The 27,410-nt window shown below is 45.3% G+C and overlaps 1 protein-coding gene and 1 pseudogene across 18 annotated transcripts in view; both read right to left on the reverse strand.

Annotated features, from left to right (window-relative positions):
• LOC149357439 (uncharacterized) overlaps positions 1–27,410 on the reverse strand; it is a 478,435-nt gene that overhangs the window by 292,081 nt on the left and 158,944 nt on the right. The gene's annotated exons all lie outside the window — the stretch shown is intronic.
• Positions 1–27,410, reverse strand: part of LOC149357443 (uncharacterized) — a 41,412-nt pseudogene that overhangs the window by 13,789 nt on the left and 213 nt on the right. Inside the window, exons 2-7 of the transcript XR_016291825.1 lie at positions 25,456–25,657; positions 16,537–18,424; positions 13,096–13,325; positions 10,394–10,483; positions 4,078–4,255; positions 1,342–1,536 (exon numbers count right to left, since the gene is read on the reverse strand). The product of XR_016291825.1 is annotated as an uncharacterized LOC149357443 (transcript). The remainder of the gene's footprint in view (positions 1–1,341; positions 1,537–4,077; positions 4,256–10,393; positions 10,484–13,095; positions 13,326–16,536; positions 18,425–25,455; positions 25,658–27,410) is intronic.

Consider the following 27,410-nt stretch of genomic DNA (forward strand, 5'->3'; position numbering starts at 1 on the left):
CGTAAATCGTCGTTGTTGTCAGCGCCTGTGTCAGCTGACAGGACACGAAGGCGAGGCGCCCAGGCCCTGCGCAGCGCTACCCACCGGAAAGCAGCGCGGGGAGGAGGTGAAGGGAGCGCCGCTCCCCGCTTATCTGTTTTTTCAACCAGCGTCCGGGGGGGGGGGGGGGGGGGGGGGGGGGGGGGGGGGACGGTCTTATCTTTCCTCTCATCTTTTAACTCTCCTCTTATCTGCACGGGGACTGTGCACGGGTGTCTTATCTTTTCTCTATCTTTTTCTCTGATCTTTTAACTCTCCTCTATCTGCACATGGCAGCGGTGGTGGCTGAGCCAGTAGGCAATCCCTTGCGATTTCCTTTCACCCTTCTCTCAGTCGCAACAAAACAGCAACAACAAGTAGCGCAGTAAACACGCTGACAAAGCGCGCATTTACCAAAAAAGGCGCCGTAAATAACCGCGATAGCGACTGCTGCGACACAACAAAGCACAAAAAAAAAAGACGCCAGCCGCTTGGGCCGCCGCTAACTCGCTTCCTCGGATGGATGGACAGATGGATGGATGATATGACCATAGGGATGGCCTATCAGCTGTACAGTAGCGCCGCTCATGGCAGTGTTTTTTTCTTTTTGCTCTCGGCACACCAGCTTGGCGGGCTGCGGAGTGAAGTCGAATTAACGAGCTTTCACTGTATTCCTGTTTATGAAGTGGCAGCTTCAGTACCCTATTACTCAAGTTCTATGAGAGCCAGGATGATAATTTTACCCTTATTGTATTCCTTGGTGTCAAGAGAACCCAATGGCATATATTTCAGCGAATTTCCTGCAGCAAATTTTCTTCAAAACTCTCTGCAAAATACTTGCACAAAAAGTGCATAAGTGCTCAAGGAATTGTTTTACATGAAATTAAATGTCATATCTAGAATCAGTGCACAAAAATACATGTGCCCTGAAAATTTCATAACTATGACTAAATTAATAGAATTTTCTTTTCAAGACCAGTGTCCCCCCTTAATTGCCATCAAGGTGTACTCTTCTGGAATGGAACAAATTAAATCCACAAACATAATCACAAGTGCACAAACAATAACTTAAAAATACCTGAAGCTCTCTTCCATTTAGGTCTAACAATATCAGACAAACTGCTTTCACTGAATGGGAGCTCAACGCTCGAGTCGTCATGCATGTGTTTTATGTTCACGCTGTTCCAGTATCTTGCACTTGGTATCCAGACAAGCTGCATTCTACAGTGGACTCCTGAAGGAAAGGAAGAATCTGCTCTGCCAAAGCAGAAACACTCAAATCTGCCGCTACCGTGCACTGGGGCCCAAGCAGCAGCAACCCACCAGTGCCTGGAGGGTGGCTGCGTAGCACTGCTGCTGCCAGTGCTCGGGAACGGTGGCAAAGGCCCGGTGAGGCCACACCCGAACGTAGTGGCGTCCCGCCCACTGAACCGCCCGGGCTTGCAGCTCCCGCAGCCCACTGCAGCAAGGTGCCATCTGCAGGCACTCGGCCACACCAGTTATGCACTGGCTGCATGGCTGCCACAGGGAGAGCAAGGGACACAGGCACGGGAGTTGATTGAGGCTCTCAACGAGAGAGATAGAGAGAGAAAAACAAAACAGCACACAGTCTGACTGTCATTACTAGAGACTGCACCTTTAGGCACTAAATTTCAGGGTGGCAGAAGCAAGCGCGTGAATCCACGTTTTAGACACCAAATGGGTAAAAAATGCAGAAACTGAAAATTCCGCTGAAAATGCAACAGATTTTGAGAAAAGCGAGCATAAACTACCTCTGTGCCAAGAAAACTGACGATGCGCCTTTTTTGATGTGAAAAAAAAAAAAAGTGAGCTGCTGGAGGCAACCATTCATGTGCTGTCCATCAGCATGATTGGGACATGAGGAATTGCAGCAAAGCCTGTGCATAGATTTCAGCTAGCCCACTGCTTGCATTACAATACTATCTTGAAAGTTGAAAGGAGCATGAGCAAAGAGACAACGTTTAATAACCACACTTTCTGGCTCACAATGTGACATGCAGTCAAAAAGGCATGAAAACACAAAATAAAACACATTCAGGGTTGAGCATTATGAAGTGTTTCGGGTGCACGGGCCCCGTCAGGCAGAGCACATCTGCCTTTTGCCCTCGTATCCTAGACCTTGTTGCCTGAATAGAAGCATATCTATCTAAAAAAATATTAACCGAAGGCACTAACATCAGCAACAAGTGCACTCCATGAGAAACAGATTTAATTGGATGCTCAGACAGCAGCATCACAAAAAACTGGCAGTACCCACGAAGAACGTGTAACGGCGAGCTAAAATGCCCTCTATGTGGTGTGACAGCAAACTTTCAGGTTCCAATTTTAAGGACAGAACTCACAGTGGGAAAAAAAACAAGAAACTCGAAATTATCCAACTAGAAAAAATGTTCCACAAACACAGCTGCAATCAAACAAGAATTGAAAACCAGTTGATTCCTATCATATTTGTAAAACTTCCGATTTCGTGCGTTTCGGAAGCCTCAGCCTTTAAATTTTTTTTCCATACTGAAAGTAAGTAATAAAAGTGTACAAATATTTCCAACCTAAACAAAATGCTAAATTCATATTTTGCAAGCATTCAGCACTGTATCCAAGGAACAAACAAGTTATGAATGCCATAAAATTTTTACCATTAGCTGGCTAATTGAGAGAAAAAAGGATTAAAGACCACTTCTCCCCTAAACTTCCAACTGATGAGTTGTTCAGCGACAGTAATGACAATATGCAAGCAAAGATCATGCAAGCGTGCCCTATGGACTTCAACAGATATGTTTTGTCGAGAGCTACACTGTGGTATGGCAGAAGACAGATGTGCCGACAAATTAGCCCAGGTGATCACCGAAATAGACATGGGCTGCGCTTGAGAAGTGTCAGCCAGACAGCACAGAAAATCCCGCTTCACATACCGTCAGACAGCACTCTTACCCCCAGTAAGAATGTCATAGGACGGTACGGTCAGATTGGAACGCGAACACTCATATGCCGCACTTTTCTAGTTTGCAGCGAGATGTTGCTTTATACAACCAGTTTTAATATGTACTTCGGTAGATCCTATACCCAGAAACGTGAATAAGGCAAGTTGTACGCTGCAGCTTAAAGTACTCAATATATCCTTTTGTTTTGTTCAAAGGCGCTGTTCATGTTTCATTCTGGCCAGACTGTACATGCTCCATAAACACTGCTCTCTCCTTGGCACCCCCCCATCAAACCCCATCAACCCCCCCCCCCCCCACCAAAAAAAAAAAACCTTTCATTATGCATGCAGAAAGTACCCGAGACTCTGCATCTGCACAAATAAAGTTGTATGTGGCAGCCATGAAAAAAGTTGGGCCACATTTTGGCCACAAACAGTGCACAATCACTATGTCAAAACACATGGGCATGCACACTTATGTGGTTTCTATGGTCTATACCATTGAGCAAGTGGTACGATTTATGTTTCAGAAACAAATCGTACAAGCTGCCACACTAAACATCATGCCTAATACATGCTAGCAACTGCTTAAGATTTCACTGCCACAACACAGGCTTGAGTAATGGCGCATTAAGTGTGTGCCCGCTACATTATGTCAAATTATGCGTCGGTGCAGTGTGAAATGCTGTTATTTATACCATGCAATCAGTACACAGCTAGAGTGATCCGCAAGTGCACAGATAACTTGAGTTACAAATTATTACAGGTGGCAGTGAAGACTGGTATGTAAGCTACAAAAACTCATGACTGCTTATCTGCGACAGCAAACTGGTGACAGTCAGACCTAGCTTTTTAATCTTGTCCTGCCTTGCTCCTTGCACAAAGCTCACAAGAAACTATCTAAAGACAGTACAGGATGGCGTCAGTCCTGTCTTTTGTGTGCCTTCCGTGTCCTCATTTCTTGCACCATTACCAGTTTTTTCTTTCGAACTATCTCCGTAGACAGAATATTATTACAAGGAAAATAAGCATTTCATTTGATTTGAACTACTCCCACAGCTATCTGCAACAAGGGAGCGGAAAACACAGGCTGGGCAGCCAGGTCCCATGCACGCACACACCTTGTGGAAGAAGTGGCAGTAGTAAGTGCGCACATGGGAGAGCACCACTCGGCGCAAGCTGTCCACCCCGAGCACTTCAGCCAGGAGGGCCAGCTCCGAGACATGCACCTCCCGGGGAGGGCTGGCCGTGCCTCCGTACAGGTGGTGCAGAGCAAAGACCACTGCACCATGCGTGAACCTGCAGCACACAGAGAGCATTAACACTCAGCCAAGGGCTGTCCACCCATGAAGTGCTGTATTCCCCAAGTTAGAGCACACTGTTTAGAGTTGTTCTCATCACAAGAATAAGCACCATCATCACCACCCCCACAGTCCAAGTATGGTGGCCAGATGAGTAGGAGTGCCAACTGGCAAAGCAGAAAGTGCAACTCCCCATGTCTCCACTTCGTGACGGCAAAAATGGCACTGCTTCTCTCAGTACATTAAAGCCCCAGTGCTCATGTAAGGGTCATCTGCTACGTGTCACGATTACATCTGACCTTTTGCTAACCTTGATCTTGGCTCACAATGTTACTTATTGTGTTTACTATTACTAGACACGATGGCTAAAATATATACGGACTGTCTGGCAATAAAACAGTAAAGGTACAAGTTGCATTATTTTTGTCTGTTTCAGACAGTTCTCGCACAGCGCTATTTGCAACAAGCCCCGGGCTTTATACTAAAAATGAAGACCAGAATCTGTAAGGCCAGCCTGAAATTGGCAAGAAAGATACCCAAATTTCTATTGCTTTGGTGCCACTGCATTAAGAATTGTTTAGGAGATGCAAATTTGCTCTCCATTGGCTGAGAAGGTACTGCACTCCGTGTGAATGCCACTTCGAGGAACAGCTCATCAAATGGTACAACACATTTGTCATTGAGGGTAATGCTTTTCACATGTCGAAACTATTTTTAAGTAGTTGGCTATGTAGAGCAACCAATATGGGCCGAGTGCTAGTGTTTAATTTTTTTTTGGTGGCAGCCAAAGCTCATTCCCCTGTGGACATGGGCACTGCCAGCCTGTGTGAACATGGGATACCTCCTACTCCCACCCGATTCTTTGGACAGCTTGGAGATACATTGCTCTAAGACCCCACCACTTGCTTGTTTACTATGGGGAGGCATAGGTAAGACAACTAACTTTCTGTGAAGAAAACTTAAATTCCCAGAACTGGTGATGATGAATGATAAATCATTTGCTGAAAACCAAAAAGGCTAGGGCTACGGGAAGACTGATCGAGAACAAAGAATCTGCAGTAGTCCGTGACAGATCAAATAACGGTTCAGAATGCACATCACGTTATATTCGGATCCAAGAGATGAGTATGGTGCAAATTTTTTTAATGCAATAGCATTTAGGCTACCGTCGTGCAGTTTCTAGTTTCTCCATATCAAAATTCCCTGATTGGTCAACTGGGGTCAAGTGCATCAGCTTCATATGGGCACAGCAGAGGAAGTGAACAGTCTTTTCACTCGCGGCGCCACCGCCATGCCGTGGAAAAAATGCTTGCACACCCCCTGCCAGTTGGCACAAGCACTCAACCTGTACACCATAGTCCAAGTGAAATCGACTTCTGGACACAGCCCTCTTCAGTTGACCTCCAAAAACTCCTGTCTTGTCCGAGCACCAGCCACACTACCTAAGTAAATTTCCTAACCTCACCGCTCTACCCAATTTTCTGAGCCAGTTTTCTACCTGTCGTGTGGAATACATGCCCTGACATGTAATGACATTACAAGAAGTTCATTTTGTCATCATAATTTCAGCTAAACCATTTTCAACTTGCATTTCTTCTCTGCAAAAATAATTTCCTGCCCCTTGCTGTATAACATTTTCTTTTCCATTGTTTGCTGGACTGTTTTCAGCTTCAAGCATTTTTGTCAGTCTCCACAACTGACCCTTACAGGTGAGTAATCATGAGATGCAACAGTTATATACCGTATTTGCTCACATGATGGGTAATGTTGGTTCGGGGAAGAAAACATTGGGAACAACCCAAAAATTAAGAAAAATTTGGAGGATGCTTAAGCTACACCTTCAAGAGTGGAACGCGACAACGTCTTGCAGCGCTGCCAGGGAGTCCACGGAATGCTGTCGCCCGTTAGACAAATCGAAAACTGATTTTTTGAGGAAAGGAAATGACGCAATAACAGACTCACTTATCATGGTGGACACCTGAACTGTGCATGATACGCAGTCCCCAATTAAAGGTCACCGGTTCCCCCAATTATAGGTCGACGGTTCGAATCCCTGCCGCAAGCTAGGCTCTAACTTAACTAGTATGCTTATGTGGCATGAAACACTGAATCGTATTACACCATCTGGAACATTCTGTGGCAAACGGTTGGCATGATACGATTTTTTCCGAAGCGCGGTGCTGACACTACTATGACACCGAAGGCTTTTCGACCAAACGAGCTGTATACGCTGTCGCGTAAAATTGTAAATGCTGCAGAGGTTGAAAAACACAGGCTCCAATCCATCAGCATGTGGTTAAGGTGACTGGTACAGCACATCACATAGAATAGCAGCGGTGCTGTGAGAAACTCGTCGCTAGAGACAGCACCTCTGAGTGCCAAGTGCGATGATTCTTAGTGCTGAGGAGCGCACAAAAGAAGATGCAAGGAATAAGTGACTTCATTTCATTTACTCGCATAATGCACTCGCACTCGCTTAATGATCGCACCCTCGAATTTTGTTGGCTGCTAAACAGAGACTGTTGCAAGGGTTGTGCTGTCACTGGTTCTCAAACCAACACTGCACAGTCAAAGGCTTGTTACATGCTATTGCATGTCCTCAGGTATGTGAAGGGCAGAACTTCTTTTTCATGATTCCGGCGCCAAACATTATAATGAGTCAGTGCAATAATCCTATGCCTGATAGTAACACCAGCAACGTACTCTTCCTCCTTTCATCATCTTCTCTTACACTTAAAAGTTCAGAAAACATTCGAATATCAAACTTCATGTCAATTTTCCACTCTTTAAAACCTAGCCCAACTCGCTTGAAACATTTCAACATTATGATTTGCAAGAATGTGAAACTACTGTGTCATAATATGTACACAACAACACCTGTTTGTGCTATTCTCAACTCTGGTGAGATGTACCCTGCCATGCCTGACGCATTACATATGACATAGAAAGAAAATGAATGGTATTCTGCTGCCTATCGCACATATCTCATAGCCTTGGCATTCAATGGCTTGGATTCAGGCCCCTTGGTAGTTAAAGTACCACAGAAACCTAATATTAATTACATTTCTTCTTTCAAGTGATGCGTTAGACACTAGAATACATTGTTCCCCACGTGGTATTTGCCTACGACAACTAAAAAATTTATAATTGAATTTCTTCTCTTATGCTGTTTCGGTTTCATCAACCGAACAAAGGCAGTGACATGGTTGCAGTTTAGGTCACGCGAGTCACTACGTAGTTTTAATTCACTACAACCCTTAAGCCAGCCTGCTTCAAGATTTGGAACGACAAAAACAACACATTGGCAACTACACAGCCGCTTTTCCATGGCTCACGTGTCCTAAACACCAACTATACGTCACTGCCATTGTTCGGCTGATGAAACCGAAAGCATCAAGAAGAAATTAAAATATAAATTATATAGCGGTTGTAGGCAATTACCACAGGATGATATATGTGTACTAACGTCTAACACATCATTTGAACGAAAACACACAAGCAAAAATATGGTGTCTATACTCCTTTAAATACCACAAGAGCAGTCTACACAATAAGCTAGTGCAGCATGTCAACTACGCATATTTGGTTCATATGTGCAATTTATCATCCCAAAGTGGCATACAGGCCCCGAGAGATGTCATAATGAAGGGTCATGGATTTACTTCAACCACCAAGGGGCTTTTAAAGTGATTGCACAGAACACAGGAATTTTTCAATTTTGCTCCCATCAAAATGTGGCCAGAATTTATCTTACAACCTCATGTTTGCTCAGTAGCAGAATGCCTTAACCACTGCGCCACCACAGCGCATCAACTTATGTGGAAATGCTAATGGTCAACGAAACTGAACAGATCAAATGGACACTCGACAAAAATTTGACTACCAGAAGTTGTTAGACATGTGCCAGAGCTTCAGCAACAAGATAACAGGCCAATTTTACAAAGCCTACTGTGCATGCACGTGTTTAGTGGAAGCAGTCAAGTGCCATCTTGGTAGTAGTCCTTCGTGGCGGCGTCTGCATGACAGCACACCTTATTTGGTGCCTTGACTGGCATTAGACCCAGTCACAGCAGCTTTTCGCCATGCATTTATTTTGGTCGGTTAAAGGAAACAGAGGCGCCATGACAGAGTTTTCAGGGGCGCAGTCCTAATCGCAGCTGATGCAGTGCTGAGAGGGTGTGTAGTTGCTGCATACAGTGGGGTGAAAGCGACAGCGATGCTGCGCTTGTTACTCGAACCTTCATGCTTAAAACGTTGCAGGCGATGATGAAAACATGCTTGACAGTCACTTTTGCTCATTTTGCCAGCAGAACATTTCTATGCATAGCGATGCACGTGTTTGAGCGCCTTCATACAGTGCTTACACTTCCTGCCATCTCCTTTTGCCGTGTTAATTTTCGCACATCCATCTAGGCATCCACTAGCCATGCCATAGAATGTTTGTTGTCTATTTCTTTTTCATGCTTCTACCCTAAAAATGACCATCATCATCATCATTATCAGCCTGACTACGCCCACTGCAGGGCAAAGGCCCCTCCCATGTCTCTCCAATTAACCCTGTCCTTCACCAGTTGTGGCCACCGTATTCCCGCAAATTTCTTAATCTCATCTACCCACCTAACTTTCTGCCACCCCCTGCTACGCTTGCCTTCTCTTGGAATCCACACCGTTACTCTTAAGGACCAGCGGTTATCTTGCCTTCGCATTACATGCCCTGCCCAAGCCCACTTCTTCCTCTTGATTTCAACTAGGATGTCATTAACCCGCGTTTGTTTCCTCACCCACTCCGCCCGCCTCCGATCTCTCAACGTTACACCTATCATTTTTCTTTCCATAGCTCGCTGCGTTGTCCTTACCTTAAGCTGAACCCTCTTTGTTAGCTTCCACGTTTCTGCCCCATAGGTGAGTACCGGTAAGATACAGGTGTAGTATACTTTTCTCTTGAGGGATATTGGTCAACTGTCCATGATTTGAGAAAACCTGCCATATGTGCACCACCTCATTCTTATTCTTCTAGTTATTTCCTTCTCATGATCCGGATCAGCTGTCACTACCTGCCCGAAATAAACATATTCTCTTACTACTTCCAGCACCTCGCCACCAATTGCAAACTGCTGTTCTCTTGCTAGACTGCTGAATATTACTTGCTATGCATGCATATGCATGCTAATTTTTAGCCCCGCAGTTCTGCTCTATTCTGATATTTTCTAATTCCCTCAGGACCGAACACGATAATTCACGGGTAAACACTAGATGGCCGTTTTTTATTTTTTAAAATACTGATTAAGCCAAGAGTGATGCTTCAGCATAAATGAAATGTTGCTAAGGTGTAATGGTCAAAGACCATTCTACAACAAAAAATAACGAATTATTTTACATTTCCAGTTTCATAGCCATGCTTTCTAATTCAACAAAATAGAGAAAGCACCATCGCTACTAGGGCAACTTGAGGGATTGGGAGAGAATACATGCATCAAGAACACACGCACTGTGGACTCCTGAATATAAGAACAAAACTTCACACAGTTCTTCACCCGCAACCTTACACTGGGCAGAAATTGCTGTAAAGATGGCTCGACGAAGCAGCTCAAAGGCGAATCTAACCACCTCCTTTTGTTGGCAGTTTAAGAGCCTCCCTCAAAGCTGAATGGCACATAGAAGGCTTTTCGGAGCTTCAGACCTTAAAAATTCACCATTTGCCAACGTACACTGATTACAAGGACATGACGGCTAAATATGCTGAATAAGGCTTCTTCAGCTGCCTCTCGTGACCAGCCCCTGCACTCTCTATTGGGGACCTTTTCATCTTTCCAAGATACAAAAAATCCAGCGCCCTCTGCTTTGCGCAGCTGTCGGAACACCTGGCACACCTCAGGTGAACCCACCTGTCCCAAAAATTCAGCATTCAGGCAGATAAACATCGCCTGGAGATGCAAACATGACTGCTTCTCGCACGTACGCCACACACCACGGCGACGCGGCCACTGGCTGGAGTACCAAATCTCTCAGAGTGCACAGTAGCAGCCAGCCTATCAGAGATGATAGGCTCACTTGTTGAAAGCCCAAGTTTCTCAAGTAAGAGAAACTTGCGCTAAAAGCTGCGTGAAAAAAGGATAAGAACACAAGCCTTTCTCACCCATCCATGCTGATGACCTCGGTCTCCTCGGCAGCAAAATCTTCCCTCAGAATGAGCGAGAAATAGTCAGACCGCGAGGCCAAAATGAACCTGCAAGGAAAAAAAACAATGCAATAGACTAATTAAACTGGTGGGCTTAATGAAGCCACATCAGCTTCACCTCTCTATTGCCAGAGGCACCTGCTACAGGAAAATGCCAGCACTATAAATCTATCTGTAGTGTATGCCTTCAAAGGCCACCCAATTGCTAGGACTCCATCTAATGGCTCAGGGCAGTGCAAAATGTACCAGCAAAATACTACATGAAAAGATCAATTTCCGTGGGCCACTTCAACATCCGCCGGATGAGTCTCCCCTGGTACACAGACTTGACACTCTTAATAACCCTTTGGTCGAGAGGCTGGATAACGGATGTGCATTTGGGGGGGAAAAAAAATCAAGTGGACAGTCATCAGGAAGTCTTCGATGTGGTGGGCACTGCAGTTATCCAAAAAAAGGCAGATGGATCTGCCCTGCTTTGGCATATCTGCATCAAAGGCTTCCAGCCAGCTGGAGAATACTGTGCGTGTCATCCAAGCTTTCTGATTAGCAGTGTACTCAACCAGAAGCCTTCGGTTACCTTTAAAGCACTGTGGCGTCGTGCTCTGGCTGATCACGAGGAGAAGACGCTTGTCGGATCCGTCCATGTTTGAATGCAAAAGAATGGTCACCCGCTTTTTGCTCAGCTTACCGCCATGACATTTTTGTCCCCTCAGGTCAAGCGTTTTTGATGGCAACATTTTGTAGAAAAAGCCAGTTTCATCCACATTATAAATTTCGGAGGACTTGCATTTGTCCATTATGCTTTCGCAACTTTCTTGCATCCAGGGTGATGCTGCTTCACCGTGACGCTCACAGGCTCCCCCGACAACACCTTGGTGAACGATGCAGTGCCATGCTTTGAATTGGCTTAGCCATCCAGTGCTCGCTTTAAAGTTGTTGTGCCCCAGAATGCACGCGATGTGAATAGCCTTCTGCTGCAGATGGCTTCCATACAAAGGCAGCGTGTTCTCTTTCGTGTCGAGGAACCACTGGAATACGGCCTTATCGACGTCTTCGCAGACCGGCGTTGCCACAGTCTTGTGCTGCACGCACACGCCGGCCTAAGTGCCTCTATGATGCTGCTTTTGGATTTCAGAATAGTAAAAAGTGAGCTGCACTGGATACTGAACTCCTCTGCAATATCAGACTTCTTTCTCCCTTTTGCAGCTTCGGTGATGACTGCAGACTTTTCCTGCAGCACCAAGAACTTGTGCTTTTTAACAGGAGGCAGAATCTTTCTGACACGCCGAACAAAACATTGGACGAAAGCAAGACACAGGCGATTTCAGCGTTTCAGCGTACACGCGGCACACGGCAAGATAGCGTGGTAGTGGGCAGTGTCAACGGCCAGCAAGGAGGAAAAAAAACTGCCAGATGACCAGCGGTGTCGTCACATGAAGCGTCACGTGCCTGCATAGTTGCCATCAGACAGCCTAGCAAAAAGCTGCTTTAAGCTAAAAAAAAAAAAGTAACCTAGTGTAAACAGCAATGACCGCGCTGATGCTTGCTGGCAGAAACGTATGTGCCTGACTTGTCGGATGAGTGTGCTGCTGCAGTTTTGGTACTTCTCCGTTCCCAACTGGCTGATGAGCCGAAAAAAATGTTGCAGATCACTACCTCAAACTTTTGTTATTGCGGGACTGCTTTTTAAAAACCCTTTGCTGCTGAGAGGGTGGAAATGCATTGAACTCTATGGAAGTTTGCTGGCGGCACAAGATTTTTTCGTTGCCGCGAGAATTTCGCTCTTGAGGGCTTTCGTTAATGAGCAGTTCAACTGTATCAAATTTCCTGCATACATCTTGAAGCTTTAAATTCTATACTCTACACTGTACTTATTCGTAAACTCTCTACTATTTCTGCCTGGTCTTCTGTGCTCACCACTCAGGCTATAAGCATTACGGTCTGAATGTGCATTATGAAGAAAACACTGCCTGGCACTTGCAGAAGTCCAAGAAGCTTAGGAATGACCTAAGCTCTTCATCTTCAGCTCTCAACAAAACAGCAAGGAAAGCAAGATGGAAAACAACAACAATAGCATCACTGATCCTGCTGAAAAAGCTTTCAGCTTAGACCACTTTCCACAAGCTCAGCCCTCAAGTTCATCTTGAAGAATTTAAGCAAGTCCCATTGCCATATGGGGATCCCATTTAACGAAAGCTGGCAGGTCCTATTGGGAAAGCCTGCTCGTTCTACAGGAAAGGCAAAATACAAGACAGTGCATGGTGCAATATGCCAGGCAGTGCATGATGCGAGACAATTTACCTCTCACCCCATTCATATTTTTATTACAATTTTTAAGCCTATGATAAGTGGTAAACTAGTGAGGCAAGCACACCTCCAGCCAAAGCTTGTCCAACAAATGCTGTGGCTAGGAGATCATGAGAACATACAATGCGAGTCACCCTTACAGCCCTTTCAACAGTCTTCACAGCATGTTTCAGATAATTTTAAGTACCCACTGAGGTCCACGTCGGCAAGGCACGTGACCGTTCAAATTCCATCACTTCTGTAAATGAGAGCCAGTACATCCTTTTTTTAACCTCAAAAACTACTCCAACTTCTCACATTAAGCAGTGCATTGCCTGTGCAGTAGGTGACAGTTTGTCGATGAGTGTTCATACCTGTGTGCCCCGATGTCCTTGCCCTCTACGCGAATTGTGATGTCCGTCTCCACCTGGCCAATGAACATCCTGAGCAGGTCGTCCCCCAACTTGGAGCAGGCACCCAGCCTCTCTGGGCTGCAGCCTGACTCCTGCATCCTCTTGTCGATGCTTGACAGGCAGCTCACTTCAGAGACCTCCGAGTACACAGTCTCTGAATCATCATCCCCATCTCCAGGAGAGAAGGGAGGCTGCGGTAGGCATAGGCAGCACATAAGGAAAGAAGCAAGGATACCAGGGCACCCACAAAACACTCCGCAAATGGTTACACTAATTACATTACACTAAGATATGGATCAATTTTTTGTTAACCTATCACTGCAAGGATATCTGCAACTATTTAATAAATGCTAGCCCTTGATGTCACCCTTGGAAACACTCAAAGCATATTTTACACCAGGACTTGATATCACGTAAAAGTGTCACCAGCATAGTGTTCACCACCTTGTGAGCTGCTCTCCGATGCCAATCCATCAATTAGAATGTCCCTGCTTCACTTCCCATCAAACACTGAAGAGCAGGAGGAGGTCAGAAGTATACCACACTGAAAATGCAGACAAGGTTAGGCATCCCCAGAATCAGCATCCCAGAAGTGGTATCAAACAAAATTTGAACTCTGTGTTCATTCTTTTAAACCTGACACTTTATGCAGTAATTTACAGAGAAAGAAGTGCTTTAGTTGGATTAGTCAGGTCTGAGCTCCTGTGCTTGGATAAGGTGGTGGACCCTTTGGTCACCAGCATCATGCCTCAGTCACCAGCATCATGCTAATGGCCTGTGTTGCAAAATGCACATTGTGCACCCATATAAGCTCCAAAGATTTTTTTTTTATTTATTTATTTATTCATACTGTTCACCCTCTGCATGAGGGTCATTACAGGGAGGGAAACATATACAGACACAAGTGCAATTCTCTTCGCTAAAAAAAGAAACACTCAAATGCACAGAATTACAGATTTGCACAGCAATCTTCCAGGAACGCGTTCACACCTATCACAAATTTGTCTACATCTGTTTGGTCCACAACGTCACTTGGTAGTTGATTCCAAATTTCTACAGCATCGGGAAAAAAGGAGTAGCGATAGACTTAGTACGTGTAATAATAGGTTGTAATACCTTACTGTGATTTTTCCGAGGGCAACGCTTCAGGGGAGGTGTAACATAGTGATGTTTATTAACTTTGACTTTATCATTCATTATCAGAAAAAAAAGTTTCAATTTCTGCTTTAGTCTTCTTTCTTCTAGTGATTCTAACTGACACTCTTTTAGCATTGCTGTGACTGAATCAGTGCGGCGGTATTTAGAGCATATAAAACGTGCTGACATCCTTTGCAATCTTTCCAGTTTCCGTTTTAAACCCTTTTGATGAGGACTCCACACTGCACTTGCGTACTCTATGATTGGCCGCACGAACGTCTTGTACGCAATCAATTTAATTTCTCTAGTCGCATTCGGCAACTTCCTCCTCAGGAAACAGACCTTCTGGTAGGCTTTTAAATAGACATTTTCAATATGGGTGCGCCAGTCAAGATTATTTGTTAATGTCACTCCCAAGTACTTGAGACACTTTACTTGATCTAAGGAATTTTCACCGATATTGTATCGAAACATCATAACATTCTGCTTCCTTGTTACTTGCATGTAATTAGATTTTTGGTAGTTTATTTCCATACCCCATTTCAGGCACCATGAGTTTAACGACTGAAGACATCTATTTATGTTCATCTGATCTGCCGGGGAAGCCACAGGAGAGTAAATTAAACAATCATCGGCAAAAAGTTTCATTCTGACAGGCGATTCGACGATAGCAGAAATATCATTTATATACAATAAAAACAAAAGCGGACCTAAAACGGAGCCCTGTGGCACCCCCGACAGAACTTCACGCCTATTCGATACTGCACTTTCTATTTTGACGACTTGACAGCGGTTACTTAGATAGGCCTGAATCCATAGTACTATATTTTCAGCGATTCCTAATCTGCGTAGTTTAAAAAGAAGCTTATGATGCGGAACTTTATCGAAAGCCTTCGAGAAGTCTACACAGACCACATCTACCTGCTGACGTTCATCTATAGCCTTGCAAAAGTCGTTCACTGTTTCAATTAAAACAATGAACAAAATAAAATGTGCACTCATCAAATCCAAACCAGAGCTATTAAAAAACGTGGGGGGTGGTTACCTTAAACACAACTTTTTAGTTAATGTTGCATGCCTGTCTTGAAATGGTTATACAGTAGAACCCCGTTCATACGTTTTTCACCGGACCGGGAAAAAAAAACGTAACAGCCGGGAAAACGCAACAGTGAGGAAAGCACCGAAAATTAATGAAAACAGTGCAGCTTTGACTTGAAACAATTAATTTCCGCAATTTGACCCTAGGACTTTAAAAAATCGAGAATGGTGGATTGCAGTTTCTTTCGCTCGCTGGAAAGAACAACGCGTTTCTCAATAGCAAAGGCCGCATTGCTGTCAGCGTCGCTTTGCGGTGCGGCCACACCGCACGCACGCAGCAGTGCTGTGCAGTTCACGCGCTCACTGCAGTCCACGCTGAAGCGATGTTGTGCACAGCGTCAAGCACTGAAATGTTTGTAGGCTGCTCGCTGCGCTGCTCCGCGTAAGCCGCCCTGGCTGCCTGTCAACTGCGTTTAGTACGTCCAGCTTTTCCTCAAGGGAAAGCCCCTTCCGCTTACTCAACGCTATCACGCCATCAAAGCACAATAAAGATGTTGCGACTGAGAAGGATGAAAAGGAAATTGCACGGGCCCTGCCGACTGGCCCCTGCCGACTGGCTCCAGCCGAGCCACCACCGCTGTCACTTGCAGATAGAGGAGAGTTAAAAGATAAAAAGAAAGAGTGAAAGAAAAGACGCGCTGATAAGCGACCGCAGCCGCGCGCCTCCTCCTCACCACCTCCCACGATAAAGATCGCGGCGTTCGGCGTGCGAGGCAGATAGCCATCTAGTGGCGGCCTCTCCAACTCGCGTGCGGCTTCTTGCAGCCAGTTCGGTAGCCAAGCCGGGCCAAGACTCGTCAAAAATCAAAATGGCGGTTGGCGCGCATTGCCCGGGCGGGTTCGGGAAGCCCGGTTGCGACGTATCATGCGGGATCGTTTCCTCGGCTACGACGTAATAGCGGGGTTCCCAATACATTGGATCCTATGGAAGCTGTGCCGGGACCCGAAGAAAACGACGTAACAGCCAGGAAAACGCAGCAGTGAGGAACGTAACAGCGGGGTTCTACTGTACTAAACATTTTACACATACAGTCTCAGCACTTTCTTTCAATGCACACACCAGCGGAGATTATGCCTTGTAGAGGAGGATCTGACAGTGCTCAGGTCACTTGTACAAATGCAAACACAGTGCATGAAGGGGCTATACTATCTGAGGCATGTACGCACCCTTGGTATACTTTCCCTGGGCACGACTGCAGGAGACTCTTGAACCACACTGGTATCAGCCTTAGTCACAAGGACTTCCAATTCTGGTTTCTTGGGCAGTACTGTTGATGACACTGGTCCTGCTGATGGCAACACCTCAGCTTTTGAAGACGCGTCCTTTTTAGGCACATCACCTTCCCGGTCACTCTCATGCTCTAGGGAATCACTGTCCTCGCCATCGCACACCTCAGACCTGTGGAATGTCATGGCATCCACATCCTGGGGCCGTGTTGACGACTTCACGGGCAATGCCCTGGGTGCTGGTTTCACAGGCTCTGGCTTTGCCTTGCGCCTGAGAATCGGGCTCATTGGCAGCAAGCAGACTTCAGGAGGCTGGAACCTTGATTGGCATGTCGACACCCTCTTTGGTGAGGAGACGTCCCCTTCAGCAGTGGGACAGGGTGCAATTCTAGTAGTAGGCTGTTCCGTAGCTGGGATCTCCTCCGACACAACCAATATCTCTTCACGCTCAAAGTGTTCCCACATGCGGTGTTCAACAATGCTTCGCTGCCTCTCTACACTGTTTGCACCATCCTTTGCAGGCTTTCCCTGGTAGTTACTATACGCTTCGTGGGCACAGACAACACTTTCACTGTGGTCATCATTGATGTCAATGAACATCGACAGTGACAAGGTGCATGGCATTGTGCGAGAGGATGGCTTCTCATCAGGATGAGAGTCATCGTGGTGAACTGTATTGAAGTCAACGTACATGTAGCATGACTGAGGTCGTTTGGACGAATCACTATCTCCTTTGGGCTTGCTTGCTGGTGACCTTTTCTGGGCCTGGCCTGCACTAGCATCTCCACCAGCATCTATGTACATGTACAGAGACGAACCTTGGTTTGACGGCTCCTTGTGCTGCTGTGCCTGGGTTTCTTCTGGTTTTGTCTTGTTTATGTCGATGTAGAAGGGGAACAGCGCACCCGATGCGCGACGCTCCTGGTTTGACCCCAGTTCAGCTTGGTCAGCAGCACCCTGCGAGGGCACTTCCCCCACATCATTAAGGCTGTCGTACGCCACTGCCTCAGTAACAGATGTGTTCTGGGACATGAAGCCAGAATCATTCATCCCAAAAGCAACACAAGAGCCTCTCTTCTTCTCGCCAAGTTGCCCACCGACCTTAGGTGATCTCGGAAGGCATTGGTATGACACTGGCATGGGAGCAGGAGATTTCTCGTGCAGGAAGAATGCAGACATTGGTGCCAGAGACTTTCCATCCTGCTCTGTGGAGACTTTCAAGCCTGCTTTATTGCACTCCTCTACAATTGTGGATTTGTTGCTATGCTGTTGCTCCTCATGCTCCTGCACACCCATTATCGCTGCTGTCTCTTCCCCATTCCACTTTTCAATGGCTGCCTCGAGCGGCATCTGGCTCTGCAGATCAAATGTTCCACTCCGCACCATGCTGTTGCTCATGCTCACGGAGCACTCGTCCCGGTTGTCTGAGACGTCATCGCAGGCTTGGCTTTCCTCGTACACTTGGGTGCTATCGCATAGGCTGTCTAGAGGTTCTTCTACATTTCCAGCTGTTGCATCACGGTTCTCACTACAGTTGGCGTCATTGTCATTCACAAAGCATGAGCGGAAATTCTCTAGAGAGTCCTCAGCCCCCGTCTGCTCAAGTGACCCAGTAAACACGCCGCCATTGTCCCCACCTGGTTCATTGGCTGAGCCGCTCTCGATTACTTCCTGAGTTCCCTCCCTGGTGTCAGTCTCGCCAGTCATGTCCTGAAAATCATCATCGCCACCATCTTCATCATCTGTCGAGGCAGGATCATCCTGGGAGCGGAGGGCTCGAAGAATATCATGCTCCTTCTTTCGAATGTCATCATCGGAGTACACGCTCCTGGATGAAATGCCAGACAAGAGAAAAAATCAATCAATCACTGCACCAGCCCCCAACATGAACGGGATGTTAAGTGGTTGCTTCAGTAATCAGACATATTTGCACAAATAAGAACATCGGTAGACATTTCAGAAGAGATGAGGCTTGGGCATGTTGGTCAGACATACTTAAGGGAAAAAATAGCGCACACGAGAAGACGGGACAAGCGCTTGTTTGTGTCTCCTCGCTTGTCCCGTCTTCTCGTGTGCACTATTTTTTCCCCTTTAAATCGGTAGACAGGTCCTTAAGAACCAATTTTTTACTCCCTTCGTCACTTTGTGTCAGTTCAGTGGAAATGGAACAGCACACAAAGGGAACAGCATAATGGGACAAGCACAAGTACGGACAGACACTAGGACAAGCCCTTCCCTTTGTGTGCTTGTCTGTTAGAGCTGAATTCACATATAACCAACTATAAAAAAAAACAGTTTTCTTCCTTCCTTCTTCCTCATCCCAAAGGTGACACTACGTAGTCCTGGTATCTGTATTCTAAGCTCAACGCTCTTAAGGAATATTAGCCTGCAATGCACACCACACGAGTGAAGTAGCAAAAGCAGCTGTAGCAGATCTAGTGTGACAGAACACACAGGCAACCAGCGGTACCCACTCCCCCTGCTGCTTTGTACTGCATTTGCACAGATCACACGGTGTTAATTTTCACTGAGAACCAAAGTGCTACAATATCAGAAAGCATGTCATAAAGATTCTGTTCATGCCCACAACTTTAAGGGGAGACGCAGGTCTTGAAATGATAAAAAAATGTGAAAATTTCGATGTTGCAAAAATGGCAAAGCACCCGCACAAAAAGGTTTAAGGCAATTGCATATTCTCCGCCTACGAAGAGTGGAAATTGTGATTTCGGAGCGAAATGTGACAGAACTTCGCGCCTGTAGCTTCTCATGACCACGTTCCCGATGGCCACCATCTTAGTTTTGTTTAAAAACTGGGCCCCTCCCCCACATCCTGGTATTTCTCACTACTGCGAAATATTACTGGAGTGTCCCCATTCTGCTGTTTTTTCAGGCCTCTACAACGACCTCCAAATAGCTGGCACACGCACTTCAAATGAGATTTTCTCAGCTTCATGATTTTTGCCATCGTGACTAGCCTTACGGAAGTTTTTATGTTTTTAAGGCGCAATTTCAAATATTCTTATATCGTTGAAAGCAGAAAGAAGTAAACTGTGGAGCTATGCTTTTTTTTTTTGGCTGAGTCGAACATTATTATTTTGTGAACCATGTCACCTAACTATATTTCATAATTATGGTGCTTGGACATAACTGAACATTTTTATATGATGATGCACCTCAAAAACAGTATAATTAGCATAGCTCCAGATGGCAGGTCTTTGCCTACGGCTTCATTTCAATTGAAAGTGTCTTAATGACCCGTAAGAATTCAGGTAATTATGCTTCAATTATTTTCATATACTATGGGAACTACTGAGATACACTGAAACTAATTATATTTTTGAAAACAGGAAGAAACACATAAGCACACCCAATTTCATTATGTTATCTTTTATAATTAAAATTTTCATTTCCAGTCCGTGTCTCTGGTTAACATAGTTACAATAGCCTTTATTGTTCCCACACTGCCCGCTTTTAGGCACTGCATTGAGAGTATGACTGCAAGGTATTGGCCTCACAAAGAATGAACTCAAAGTACAGGCAAAATATGTAACCTGGCAGCACACAACCAGGCAGCACACAACCTTGGATTTTGCAGCTGACATGATTCAGGAAAGCAAAGCCCATGAAATAAATCCCCACAAAGACTCATAGCACAGACAACACAGCAGCCACCATCATGCCCCTGAACTCAGTTTTCTTCACATCTCTTCTCCCATATAACACTTAAATGACTCTTAATCAATATAGCATGCCTCTCACATTCTGATATGGCCACACTGAATATGGAAATGAACAAAAATGGGCATTTGTCCGAATCCATGTAATTTAGCAATTAGTACACAAATTGCAGCCAAATAAAGCTGCATTATTTCTGCAGAACTTGCAACGAGATGTCACCCATGAACTGCCCAAGGAGACAAAGACGCAGTTCGTTTTGATTGCAAACTTTTGCCACAGGTTAACATTACAAGTAATGAGCTACTAGAAATAAAAATTACTACATCATGCATAGTTCCGTATGCACGAAAAGCATGCAGAACTAAGCGTTCACAAATGAAAAAAATTCACCTCTCTCAAGAAAGCAAAAATGCCTCTGTGTACACACTCAGTACTCTCTTTTTTAGCCCGTGCCATCATACAGACAACTTGGCACAACCATTTCTTCTACTTTAAATTGAAAAGCTCATCCTGACCAAATCATGGAAAATGGCAGTGCGAAAGAAACGGGGATGAAGATGTAGAAACACAGGCGACAGGACAAGCGCTGAACTACCCGCTTAATTTTATTGAAAAACAATCCAGATCTTAAACGTTCGAGTGCATCACAAGTCAGGTTATTGATAAAACTATGAATGCGCATCTAGCAGCAACACAACATTCATTCTAATTATCACTGGAGGCTAGATACAGGCAACCACGTGAGGGCATACCTCTAAAAGCGGAAGAAACGACCAAAGCACGGGCAGAACGAGTCTTTACATCAGAGCAAAAGCAGAGACAGATTAACCACAAAAACAAACAAAAAAATCAACAACAAAAGAGCCAACAAGCAAAGGTCTAGTCATTTAGTTGCACAAAAGCAGTGTCAGGTGGAAAAGGAACTAAGTAAAACCACGAAAGAAATGTAATCATTGGATGGCGCCATCCTGAAAGGAGATTTGTCTTGGTGCTGGATGCACTTTCATGGTTGCATCGATAACCTGACTTGTGATGCACTCGAATGTTTAAAATGTGGCCCATTTTTTCAATAAAATTAAGCTGGTAGTTCAGCACTTGTCCTGTCGCCCATGTTTCTACATCTTCATCCCCATTTCTTTCGCACTGCCACTTTCACTGATTTGGTCAGGATGAGCTTTCAAATTTAAAGTAGAAGAAATGGTTGTGCCAAGTTGTCTGCATGATGACATGGGCTGAAACAGAGTTTATTGAGTGTGTACACATAGGCGTTCTCGCTTTGTTGAGGGAGGTGCATCATTTTACATTTGTTAACGTTTAGTTCTGCATTCTTTTTGTGCATACAAAACTATGCATGATAGAGATACTTACGAGTTTAGAGCTCGGCAATAAATGTATTTTGTTGACGTGGCCACATTTACATGCTGCAGTGTACACTCAAGCTCTCAAGTAACACACCCTTTCCACTCCTCTCAATCCCAAGAGTACCGGCTTCCAGGATCCTGGATCACATTAAAGGCCTACTTGACCAAAATTTTGCAAACCATAAAAACGTTTTTTTCGTAGTACATCCCCGGATTATGTTAACCACAAAACATTACGTTACAGTTTCAAGCAGTTAAGTTGCCAACGGTACACAAAATTCGGAGTTTTCAATACCGAAACAGGAAAAATGGGCGTCATTACCACCCGCTGGAAGCGATGCATGTTTAAGACAGGAGTCCATATAGGTTCAGAGCGTCTGCTCGATGCAGCTCGTGCAAAGCACTGGTAGTGGTAGCGTGTACAGCACTTTGCTCAATAAATGGTAGTTATATATGGAAAAACATATATTAAATTACATAACTTGCATCATACATGGAATGAAACGCCCCAGAAAAAACTGGCAGTGGCTTAGCTCAGCTAGGCCAGGATATACACAGCAAAAGCAATTTCGTCTCCTGACATTTCGGTAGCAACACGCCACCGTCGTTAAGCAGCTTGGCGGCGTCTCTTAGCGAGACGTTCCTCTCGTTTTTTGGACGTCTCGGCCGATCGCTTAGCTTTTCTCGTTTCATTATCATGCTGTCGGCCTGCCTTGCACCATGCGATGACTTCTGGATCGGAAGACTCAATGTCACGCAGCCTGTACTGCTGCCGTGACGAGCACGGCCGCTCTCCTTCTTCTATGGTGCGTGTCTAAAGGTGGATTCACACGACGGACCGCTTCACGGACCAATCGGTCACGTGATGTCTGACGCGTTGTCCCCCCGTCCGCGGCGAGCATTCACACGACGGGAGGAAGCAGCAGACGACAGCGCGGACGAGCCAGTCGGATTGTCGCATTGTCGGCGTAATCGTCTCTGTGCGTATCCCACAGAGCGGGAAAACTTTCCACAAGGGCAAGAAAAAAAAGGTTGCGTCATCTGTGAACCTAGAACCGTACGAACAAGACGCGCTTTGGCTGTTAGAAAGTTCGCCAAGTGGTTCCATCTTCGCAGCTGTCAACAGGACTATGTAGTTTTTCGCGCTCGCATGTACTTTGGTTCGACCAGAGGCTTGTATTGGATTTTGTAAGCTTGCTCGTTGCCAGACTAAACAGTTTAACCGCTACTGCTTTGAGAGTCACGGCCAAGGATCTCAAGCAATCCGAAGTGTGAAAAGGTCTCTCGGCCATATCACGAATCGCTGCTCGCGAGTGAAGCGGAGCAGCAGGAATCAGTGACGTAGGGTCACGTGATGCCCATCCGCGAGGGCACTTCGCGATTTGGTCCGTCGTGTGAATCCAGCTTAAGGAGCGAGCGCATCGCTTCCAGCTTATATCCCAGCTGCGCGGCGCAACTCTGCGCATGTGCAGTGCGGCGCAGCGGCTGCGGCGCCATGGTTGCCATGGTACTGGTTGCCTTGGCAACAGCGCATGCGCAATAGCAGCCTTTGGCAGGCACCGCGAAATGCACTTCTGCTAGCCTAGCGTAGCTTTTGCTGCAAAAGTTTTAAATGTGTTCTATTTGCTGTGGTAGACTAGAAAACTCCTCGTTCAACCTCAGTGAAGATGATCGCGCCGCTATGCTAGTGAGCGTTGTTTGCCTGGTAGTATTCGATTACAGCTTGTGCAAAGTTTGGACACCGCGAAGGAAGGAGGCATGTTCAAATGGAGGCCAAGTAGAAAAAGTGCTTGTACTAATCAAGTCACTATTTTTGAGCGGGCCCGCATGCCAAAAGCACACATGCGCTATGCTATGTGTGCAATATGGTTATTGTCTTGATAAAAAAAAATGACCTGCCTTCTCCTTTCCCTTCTCATTTTTTATCCCCCGTAGAAAGGTATTTCTGCCTGTGCAAAAAAATTTGGAGCAGGTACAAGGTAAATCAATAAAAAACAGCTGGATATCCAAAAAGGGAGCTCTAGAGAATTAAGCATAGTGTAAAGTGAAAGAATCTACCAGAAGCAAAATTTGTGTTAACGAAATAAATATATATTTTTCTCTACGAGGACTGTGGTGTCAATGCGGTGCTGATGGTGGGCTTGTTCATCTTTGTGCGCCTCGGCCAGGCAAGCTGCTGCGCGTTGCAAAATGCATACCGGTTACAAATGAGCATAGACTTATGCGCTGTGTTCATTAATGTATTTACAGAGAGCCATTTAAAGCCTGTGTACTGCAGGGATGAAAAAGTTATAATCTTTTCAACCACACAGCTAGGCAGAACGACATGGTTGCCGGACCCCAGCTGACCATACGGCCACCACGCAAATTGCTGGTAGGCAGTGTATCTGCATCGACTGAGTAATAATGCAGAACATATAATCAAAATTATTTGTTGCTCTCGGTTGAAAATAATGTCATTTAAATAAATTATGCGCTTCAGGTCGCTGAGGTTTTGGAAACGTGCCAGATGATAACACTAAAGCTTCTTGTATTTGACCTCAAGTATGAATGGCGTGAGGCAGTCAGTAAGAAAATTGGGTGTTTTCAGTAACGCACGTGTAGCCTTCCAGGATTCTGAGCTCGGCCTGCGAGTCTTCGCGGAAGCCGATACACTCGATGCCCGACTGCATTATTACGTTTCAGGTACAGCTGCACCTGAATTAAATGTGTGAATGTTTATTCCTTTTCAGATGAAGCAGACCTCTACTTAGACATCTGCCTGGTGTAAATAACGTGACATCAAAAAGACACTGCTCGATGAGCAAAGCCGTCTACTTTAGCTTCTGAACCAGCTAAGCTAGCTTGTGACTCTGATTAGAGACTCCTCGCAGCCTTCCTTCTCCCAATTATAGCCCTCTTGGTACGTGGCATGCTTTGCCAATTGGACCAGAAACACGTATGTGCTTTGATGATGTAGACCAGGAGAGGTCACTGACAAAGCCCTGCCCATAAATGGGGTTAGCGTGAGAGAGAAGAGTCAGTCGCCTACTGTTAAATTTTTTTTTTAAAAAGAAGGGAATACACGTTAAAACTGGAGCTCCAGACAGTTGACACCATCTTTCGAGATCGGGTGTGAAGGACAGTGGCCGAGAGGTATACATGGTGCTTTCTGCGTTCCTCGTATTCCTTTCCGCGGCCACGCACTTCGTCGACATGATGCCAGAGGTTAATTTTTCCCGGAGACCATCGAGATTCGCGGTGAAAACCGCCAGAAATGCGCCAGAAGAAGGACTTACAAGGGGCACTCACTCACTTCGGAACGCCTGAAACTGGAGAGCCGACGATGCCCGTGTCTCAATTGTACGTCATTTCTGGTCAGATTTGTTAATTGTCCAACACACCGCTAGGGGACTGCATCGTCTGCTACAGAAGTATCTGAACGCTTATGACTGAAATACTAGACGCTTCACAGCCCTAATATTAAACATAAATATTGTTCATAACATGCACACTATATCGAGCGCAAAATTAGACATAGTCAACTTTCGGTCAAGTAGGCCTTTAACGCACATGGCAACCTCATCAGACAGCATCTTCACTGGTCAGACCAAAGACTTGGGTTACATTCTTTAGAGAGGTGTGACCAACACTGTGTTCTCGGTAGCAAAACACTTTCCCAACAGGAGGATTACAATAAAATACACCTATACTGACAACGTAATGCCTGAAGAATAGCCCTCACAAAACTACCCACGTCAAACCCATTTCAGGATCTCTGTAGTGCACACAACATACAAAAGTGTGAACAACGCTCCTTTTCTTAACTATGGCGGCTCACCTGAGGAAGTCCCGGAGCAAATCCTTGTCAAGAGGCACAGCAAACACATTTACACCTTCCCCTGAAACAGCACACCTCTCAGTGAGAAGCTTCCAGAAGGCAGGCACCCTCACTAGAAGCACTGCCTTGCACCAGGCCACCGGGAGAGTTGTCTGACAATGACTTGATGGTCACATCTAAGAAGAGGCCGTCTTCAAACAAGCTGCACAATAAGGCATCAACTATGTACTCAAAACCTCATAGGTAGCATTATTACAGCACTGAAAACAATGATAAAGATTAGTGGTTGGCAACTGAGACACAATGATGCCACAGTTGATGTAAGGAGCCATAGTAAACACTTCATAACACTAGATGTTTTCTAGCTTCCACAGAGAACTAACTGGATGGCCTAAATCAAACCTGACCACCACACTGACTGAGAAATGTTCTTATGTACTCAATATAAACAGACAACCAAAAGTTTACAGGTGTTCACACCCACTGCACATAATTAAGGTACCGTATTTTCCGGTGCACAAGACCCGGCTTTTTTTTCGAAAACCTTGCTGGTGCGTCCTATACAAGGGTGCGTCTTATATGCGAATTTTTCATTGTTTTTTGCGAGTTCAGAAATTACTCAGGTTCATTTTCAAGCTTTTCTTACCGAAAAAATATCACTAGCAATGATGCGGTTGTGGTTAATACTTCAATACGGGTACCACCGTGCGCAACTTTTTTAAGGTGAACTTTATCATGAAACGGCGGGGATGACAACTTCCGGGATCACAAACACACGACCGTTTCGGAGGCCCCAAGCAAAAGTAATGTGAAATGCCAAAAGATGACGACAATCACGCTTCTCGCCATTGTCAAGACAAGCCAAGACAAGCCGGCGTTCTTTTTTTAGCCACCCTTTGCAACTTTGTTTGCTCCGTGTACGTAGAGCGAAGAGAATGTTTCAGCCGCGTTGACTCCAGAAATGGGCGAACTTTTTGATAGTGCATCCGAAGGTGATGACTTCCAAGGTTTTAAGTAGAAATAAAATGTTCTTATGGACATATGGGAGAGTTTTTTAATTTTTCTTCCTTTTTTTTCTAAAACATGGGCAGGAATGGCGTGAGTGTTGCCTTTTTTCACCACTTAGCGTTGCTTAAGAATTTCTCACAGGTACGGTGAATTTCGTGATGGTCGCGCAAGCGTGTTTAATTGATCCTCACTAGCCTAACTGGGTAAACTGGGGTGCGTCTTATATACGGGTGCGTCTTATATACCAACTTTTTCAATGACAGCCTGCATATATGGCGGGTGCGTCTTACACAAGGGTGCGTCTCATACGCCGGAAAATACGGTATGCCAAACAGCCTGCATTTGGGCTATTCAGTTTGAAAGGGACACTGATGGCAAATCGAAGTTGGTCTGTATCGATAGCTTATCATGTTTTAGTAATAATGATGCTGATTTCACTGAAAACAGAGCTTTTATAAAACAGAAAAGGCCAATAAATGGTAAAGAAAGTGTGCTGCCGCCACAGGCTGCTTTCACAAACAAACTGTGATCAAACCAAGTGCTTTTCTTTTTCTGTTTGTGGATCTCCGAAGCTAGACCACATTGACATCAACTTTCAGCTGGCGATCACAGAGTTCCAAATGCACTCAACGACATCATCAACTTTGGGAGTGTGAATTAAGTGGTGGGAAAAAATGTTCCATTTTATAGCCCAAATTTCTCAGCAGTCAATACATCTTTTGCCACTTAATGAATGTCAATACAGCCACAAAGAGCCAAACCATCAAATTTTACAAATAAAAAATTGGACGGTGTTGGCCTCAGGGTCCCTTTTAGTAGGAGGCCACAGAGGAAGGAATGCAAAGGCTGACAACTGTGCAAATCTCGCCATTTCTGTACTCTCACTGGCCAATGCTGCCTGACAGAGACCAGCCATACATGTAATGCATACAAACCAAGCTGCCACT

Source organism: Amblyomma mixtum, chromosome 3, assembly GCF_055824585.1.
Source record: "Amblyomma mixtum isolate Tamu chromosome 3, ASM5582458v1, whole genome shotgun sequence".
Taxonomy (NCBI): Eukaryota; Metazoa; Arthropoda; class Arachnida; order Ixodida; family Ixodidae; genus Amblyomma; species Amblyomma mixtum.